The following is a 7,757-nucleotide window of genomic DNA, read 5'->3' as shown; positions in this document are numbered from 1 at the left end:
GGAATTCTTTCAACATCTACTTTCCCCTCTGTTTCTATTATCTCTGGACAGTTGTCTTTGATAATTTCCTGTAAAATAGAATCTAGGCTCTTTTTTTGGTCATAGTTTTCGGGAAGTCCAATGATCCGCAGATCATCTCTCCTAGATCTATTTTCCAGGTCTATAGATTTTCCCAGTAAGTATTTGATGTTGTTCTCCAGCTTCTCATTTTTTTTGTTTTGTTTGAATGATTCTTGGGTTCTCAATGAATCATTCATTTCTATTTGTTCCATCCTGACTTTTAAGGAGTTATTTTCTTCATTCACAGTTTTTAGTTCTTTTTGTAAATGCCCAATTTCATTTTTAAATGAGTTATTTTGCTCTATTGAATTTTTTTCCATTTCCCTAATTTTTTTTTTTTTGAGAATTATTTTCTTTTTCCAATTCAGAAATCCTATTTTCTTGGGACTTTTTTATCTTCTCCAATTCAGAAATCCTATTTTCTTGAGACTTTTTTATCTTCTCCAATTCAGAAATCCTACTTTCATGTAATTTTTTTACCTTTTCTAATTCACTAATTTTGTTTCCCTGCATCTCCTGTGACTTCTTTATTTTTTCCAACTCCAATTTCAGAACGTTGTTATTCTCTATCATAGCTTCTCTTTCCTTTCCCCATTTTTCTTCAAACTCTCTTAACTTTTTAATAGTCTCTTCAATGAGAGAGTTATGTGATGGGGGGCAGGAATCGTTCCCCTTTAGGTTGTTATCTGCTGACTCTCTGCTGTTAACTTCCTCAGGGTTGGATACCCGCTCTTTCTCTTTGTAGAAGCAATCTATGGTTTTTTTGGGCTTCTTGCTCATACTTAAAAAATCTTTTGGGGTCTGTCCCTGGGGTAGGAAGTTATTTATTTATTTCTTTACCAGATTCCTCCCAGACCAGATGGATGCAGCGGGCCCCGCGCCTGAGCTAAGAGAGAGCTCTGGGAGAGAGTTCCCCACCCCCTCCCTGGAAATGCCTCAGAGGTGATCAGCACTGCTGTGCCCTGAGGGCGCTGTGTTTTAGCCGCTTCCCTGAGGTTCGAGACTGAACAGTAAAGGCGACTCAAAGTCTAGCCTATACGTCCCGGTGGGACTTGGATGTCTGTAGCAGATGACGTGAAAAGCCCCTGCGCTCAAACTGGAAGTGTCTGCCAGAAACCGTGGTCCCTAGTTCAAAGGTTCCACTTCTCTGGGACTTCCGTTCCACAGCCTTCAGCCAGCCGAGCCAGGCACTATGAGTTACCGCCCCGCCCACTCTTCAATCTCTTAACTACCCGGAGGTAAAAGCCTGGATTGCCTATGTCGGCCACACCCACCAGTGCCCAGATCTGCTGAGTCACTCCTGGGATCCGGGAAGATCCAATCTGGTTTTAAATTTTAAAGTTGCTTAGATTTCTCTTCTGAACTGCTGTTTTATAAGCAGAGAAGAGCTAACAGCCTGTGCCAGATTCTTTTATCTCAGTGGCTTCTCTGATCCCAGAGCCCTCCCCAGCACGACCGGCACAGTGTGCCACTACCCCACCGTCTGCGCTGGCCTCTCTTCTTCCTCCCCTGGGAGCTGACCTTTCCTGCTGAAACTCCAGATTCTCTTCAGCTGGTAAGTCGTGCTTCCAGTCCTTGTGGATACTATCAGTCCAATGCTATTTCTGAGGCTGATTAAATCTAGTTGGTTGTGAGGAAAGAAAGGAGCTTACACAGTGGCGTGTATCTTCTCCGCCATCTTGGCTATGCCCCCCTCCATTCTTTACCACTACAAAAACAGGTAATATGAATATTCCTTGTGCATATAGGTCTTCTCTGTCCCATCTGCTTTTCTTTTCTTTTTTTTTTTATATAATATTATCCCTTGTATTCATTTTTCCAAATCATCCCCGCCCTCCCTCCACTCCCTCCCCCCGATGGCAGGTAATCCCATACATTTTACAAGTGTTACAATATAACCTAGATACAACATATGTGTGTAAATACCATTTTCTTGTTGCACATTAATTATTAGCTTCCGAAGGTATAAGTAACCTGGGTAGATAGACAGTAGTGCTAACAATTTACATTCACTTCCCAGTGTTCCTTCTCTGGGTATAGTTATTTCTGTCCATCATTGATCAACTGGAAGTAAGTTGGATCTTCTTTATGTTGAAGATTTCCACTACCATCAGAATACATCCTCATACAGTATTGTTGTTGAAGTGTATAGTGATCTTCTGGTTCTGCTCATTTCACTCAGCAACAGTTGATTTAAGTCTCTCCAAGCCTTTCTGTATTCCTCCTGCTGGTCATTTCTTACAGAGCAATAATATTCCATAACCTTCATATACCATAATTTACCCAACCATTTTCCAATTGATGGGCATCCATTCAACTTCCAGTTTCTAGCTACAACAAAATGAGCTGCCACAAACTCCCATCTGTTTTTCTGTGCCACTGGCACACAGAACCAGATGTGTCTTAGAAGACACTCAGGACAGAGGATATCCACCAGCATCCTGGAATGATACCCTTCTCAGAATTTAATGCCCGTCAGCATTTTATTTTTCTGAGAATCCAGATGCTAGTACAGACAGAACAGATAAACAGATCAGATGTCCTAAAACAGACATTCAGAGTTACTCTCTGGTGAACAAAAGGAAGGGGTCCACTGTTGGGTATGGCTACAACTGAAAACTTCTCTCTTCCCTGGAGACTCTGGTAATAAATGCAGAGGGCCAGCCTCTCCAGGCTAAGAACTCAGATCTCCATCTACCCAAGACTCAAGGTGGAGACCAAATGTCTCTAATCTCTATTCCCATTCTCAGTTTCTAAAATCTTAGTGGGAGCTCCAAATGTAATGCCAGAGAAACTGAGGCAAAATAGAGATTAGAGAGTGTTTAATAATTTATTTGAAAGGGAGAGATTTACTGGGACAAAATGGATCCACAGTTTGGTCCCAGGACTGAATGAGACTATGGTCTCCAAGAATCCAGCATCCTGCTAGCATTGAGCATCCAATTCCAGTTCTCAATGGCATATTTATACACAGTAGCTAAACAAAGGCAAGGGGTGGAGTCCAAACTCTGGTAAGCAGGAATCTCCAGACAGAAACCATCAATTTGGTTCTGACAGGTTGGGAGGTAGGACCATAAATTCTAACAAAGTGGGAGTTAAGAAAGTGTCTGGATTCCCTTTTTTTTGAGTTTACACACTGACATTTTAAACCCTTAGAGCAAATAGTCCTGAGTTATATCAGTCTTCATAAACAAGAGGGGAGTTTGCAACTAAGGGGATTGAGGCATAACAATTAGGGAAACTGAGTCAGGACAATAAAAGGGAACTGTGGCAAAACACCTTCATATAGGATTTCTTTGGGATACAAGCCTAATAGTGTTATTGCTGCATCAAAAGATTTGCATTGTTTTGTAGTACTTTAGGTACAGGTCCAAATTGATTTCTTTAAAGATTGGATCAGTTTACAACTCTCCTGACAATAGTGTCCCAATTTTCTCACATCTTCTCCTTCATTTGCCATTTTTCTTTTCTGTTATGTTAACCAATCTGACAGGGGAGAGGAAGCAATCAAAGTTGTTGCATTTCTCTAATCAAGAATGATTGCTTTCAGTTTTTCATTTCTCTATAGATAGCTTTGATTTCTTCATCTGAGAGCTGCTTGTTCACATCCTTTGATCATTCATCAGTTGGAAATAGCTTATAGTTTTATAAACTTGAGTCAGTTTTCCAGTTATTTAAGAAACTAGGCCCTTAATAGAGATATTTGTTATACAGATTATTTTATAAAGTTCTTGCTAGGAAAAGGGTTTCTACAAAAATTAAATTACCCCCCCCCAAGGCCAATAGTAAAAGATTCACAATCAGGTTTGAATTCACATGCTTTCATGAAGTTTATGAATGCTTGTGAAGCAGAAAAGTAATAAAATGGGAGAAATGAAAAAAATCCTGGATTTGGGAATATTAGAGGTGACATGAGTTAAGAAATCCAGTATAAGATAATGAAGGAATCAAGTCTCTCCAATAAACTAAAAGAGATTGCAAAATGGTAAGTATTATGATATAGTAGCTGGAAAACATTACATTAGATGAATGGATTAGTTAAATGACAATTTTGGGGACAAGAAGGAGTAAAGAGAAAGTTTGGAATAAGTTGTTTGATGGTCTTAAGAACTCTAATTCAAACTGGAAAAGCCCTTAGATGTCAACCATATATAGTAAAACTCTGATCTTAAAGGATAAAACTGAAATCAGAGACTAAGTAACTTCCCCCAGTTCATACAACTGGTAAGAGAGGAATCCTGGGGTTATGATTCCTACTTATCCCAATGCTCTTTGTATCACACCACATTGAGCAGGCAGAAAAGGGGATATTTGAGGGCTGCCCTTGGTATATCACCTAATGTCTTTCTTTCAGGCCTATACAAACAGAGGAATGTTGCAGAAGCAACTTAAGCAAATATGACAATATCTAACAAGGAAGAAGACAGCGAAGGGGAAAATGTCATTCTGGAAAAGGAAAACAAGAAGTTCCGTGAACTCATTCAAAGACTAAAGGAAATAGAGGCTACACAGGAACAACAAATCATGGTGGAAAAGAAGTGGGAGGCCATGATATCTAGCCAAAGCAGATTTCTAACAGCCATAATTACTGAGCTGAAGGAAAAGATGGAGAAACCAGATGTAGAAATACTACAGATGAAACTATGGCAAACTCATCAGGGAAAGTTGTTTGGGGGACAAGGAATCTAGGACATCTTCTTTCCCTGACTTTCCTGTGTCACAAAAGATTTCTTTGGGGATCTCCCCTTATCTCTTGCTGTATTCTTATATTTCCTGTGGGGGAAAAAAGTGGGTTCATGCCTGAGAGTTATGGTATCTAACTAGAGATATTTTGGTTTGAGAGCAGCCTGGAGGGCTCTGTGTACTGATGCTAAGTCCAAGTGATCCAAGGATCTAAAGCCTAGGAATGCTCCTCTAATTTGGATCTATCATACGTGTAATAGCAGCGGCTGGAATAAGAGACAGGGTGACATTCATGGTTTCCATGCAGCTGTAGAGATGGCTCCAGAAGATCTCCATTCATTCCCAGGAGGCTTTTAAAAACAATTATCAGTACTTTCCATTTTTTCTGTGTGATAGAGAATGAGTCTTATCACAAAATGACCTTTTCTTGACTACATTTCTTCTGGTACAACACAGGAACTGCTCAAGAATCTCCTGGCATGAGAAGAAAATTTGTATCCAGAATGTAGCTTTTCCAAAATGGCCTTCAGTGAAATCAAGAAAATAATAAAAGAGCAGTGAAAGTCCCTGTTCAGGACTGGGAGGCTATGAAGCTTTAGAGATTGGTATCATGGAAAGGTTTTAGGAGAAATGATTCATAAATAATACTGACCTTTTTTCTTTCTGGGATGTTGCAGAGACATTGGAAAGGTATGTTTCTTTTTAGAGCGATTACAGATAGTATGCAGAGCTTAGTTTGGGGCAGGGTGAAAAGGGCTTGGGGATAAGGGATTGTCCCTCAAAAGAGAAACAGGTAATAGGGCCTTTAGGAGAGTTTATTGCACAGGTTGTTCAATTTCAGTGATTTCTCTTTTTTGTAAGACTTATATTAAACTGAATTTGCAACCTTATGTACCGACTATGGATGCTTCATATATCACTGTGGTGACCAAATTATTAAAAATAATTCAAAGTAAGTGTCAGCCCTTTGGAAAAGAATCTTTCAGCTTTCCTCTCAAGAATCCTGGAAGGAATACAACCTTCCTATTAGAAATGCAGTCTGAAATATCCCTGTTATCAAATTTCTGATACCTTTGTGTCTTTAACTTGGGAATTATTCCCAGCATAGATAAGTTCATTTGTCTAGAATATGCCAAAAGGTAGAAGGGAGAAACTGATACAGTAGTGTTGGGGGGGGGGTGGCAGGAGGGTTGTGGGAGTAAAAAATAAGAAGAAAAACAAGTGAAGGGAGAAACAAACTCCATAAGATTAGTTGAGAGCTCTTTCTTTGGGGTGCTTCCTGGCACTATTTGATTAGATGGAACTCTACTGGGATGGTCTTGAAGCTTCATTGAACTGAAATCTTGCTTTGAGAAAGGAGAGCAGACTTTTGGGGGATGTTAGAGGTATTAGGACATTTGAGCCTGGTGCTAGGCATTAAATAAATTCTAGTGCTCACTTTTGCTCATTCGTGAAGGATAGAAAATAACAAGTAATTGTTAGGATTACTAGGTGAGAATTACTAGGGCACTTAGGAAAATGTTTTGCTAAGAATCCAGAGAACAATTTCAGTAAAGTGTCACTGTGCTCCTTTGCTGAAATATGTAAGATGAACAAGATGGACAAGGCATTCAAGGTTATAGCAATCCAAGGGGAAAGAAATCCCTGGATCAATATTACAAACTATTTTATTATTCCTGGAACATTCATTGAAGTCTCAGAAAGCTCCTTTTCTAGCCCTTTATTTCTGCCTGGATCTTGCAACTGTAAGATGCGATGTATTAAATGACTTTTATAAGATCCTTTCCAGATCTATTAGAATGTGTTTTGTAAATGAAATAAAAATCCATGAACTCTAAAGATGAATGACTATGTAATGACTCCTCTCCTTTGGAGGTTACTTGGGACATGGTATGAAGATATAAGACTTTGATACTCAGACCCTGAGAGCTCTATTAAATGAGGGAATTCCTCAGAGAGATCTACATTATGCAAAAGCCTTCAAATATTTGGGGAACACTCATTTGTACCCTAAGAACTTATTGTTCCTATTAATAGAAACATGGAGACAGTTCCTCCCAGTTGCTCTCTTTGCTCTATGATGAACTGAAGGAATGAAGAAATTTGGGGAGGCAAAAGCTGATACTCTTCATGATCCAATTTACTTTAAGATATTTAGAATGCTAGAAAAGTGCATCATTGGCTAATTATACTGTACCTTTAATTAATGAGTTTTACTTAGAGGAGCACTTATTTAATGGGAAAGCAAAATTTAATTCTCTGCCTTTCTTGAGAGATAGGGATATCTGGACATTCCAAGCCCAGGAAGTAATTGTTGCCTTTAAAGACAAGAAGTCATTTATCTGTGAATAGTAATTCTTGCAGCTGGAGTTATCTTGGTCTTTAATATAAGAGTTCACACTGCTCCCTTGGCCATTTTGCCTTACTTACAAATAGAAAGGCTTCACTTCTTCTTTGAAAACTTTCTTTATTCCTTACATGACTGTTCTAGAAATAGGTATATTGTTCTTATTAATAGAAACATGGAGACATTTCCTCCCAGTTGCTCTCTTTGCTCTATGATGAACTGAAGGAATGAAGAAATTTGGGGAGGCAAAAGCTGATACTCTTCATGATCCAATTTACTTTAAGATATTTAGAATGCTAGAAAAGTGCATCATTGGCTAATTATACTGTACCTTTAATTAATGAGTTTTACTTAGAGGAGCACTTATTTAATGGGAAAGCAAAATTTAATTCTCTGCCTTTCTTGAGAGATAGGGATATCTGGACATTCCAAGCCCAGGAAGTAATTGTTGCCTTTAAAGACAAGAAGTCATTTATCTGTGAATAGTAATTCTTGCAGCTGGAGTTATCTTGGTCTTTAATATAAGCAGGGAGAGTTCACACTGCTCCCTTGGCCATTTTGCCTTACTTACAAATAGAAAGGCTTCACTTCTTCTTTGAAAACTTTCTTTATTCCTTACATGACTGTTCTAGAAATAAGTATGGCAGTGGATTAGAGGAAAATGAAA

The 7,757-nt window shown here is 38.8% G+C and overlaps 1 long non-coding RNA gene across 1 annotated transcript; it reads left to right on the top strand.

Moving 5' to 3' along the window:
• The first annotated feature begins 1,120 nt into the window (after positions 1-1,120).
• Positions 1,121-5,632, top strand: LOC141563500 (uncharacterized). Its single transcript, XR_012488439.1, has 2 exons — positions 1,121-1,615; positions 4,415-5,632. It is a non-coding gene; the product is annotated as an uncharacterized LOC141563500 (long non-coding RNA).
• Positions 5,633-7,757: the final 2,125 nt, after the last annotated feature.

This window comes from Sminthopsis crassicaudata, chromosome 3 (assembly GCF_048593235.1).
Source record: "Sminthopsis crassicaudata isolate SCR6 chromosome 3, ASM4859323v1, whole genome shotgun sequence".
NCBI lineage: Eukaryota > Metazoa > Chordata > Mammalia > Dasyuromorphia > Dasyuridae > Sminthopsis > Sminthopsis crassicaudata.
The sequence above is the reverse complement of the archived record's forward strand: the minus strand, read 5'-3'. Positions and strand labels throughout refer to the sequence as shown.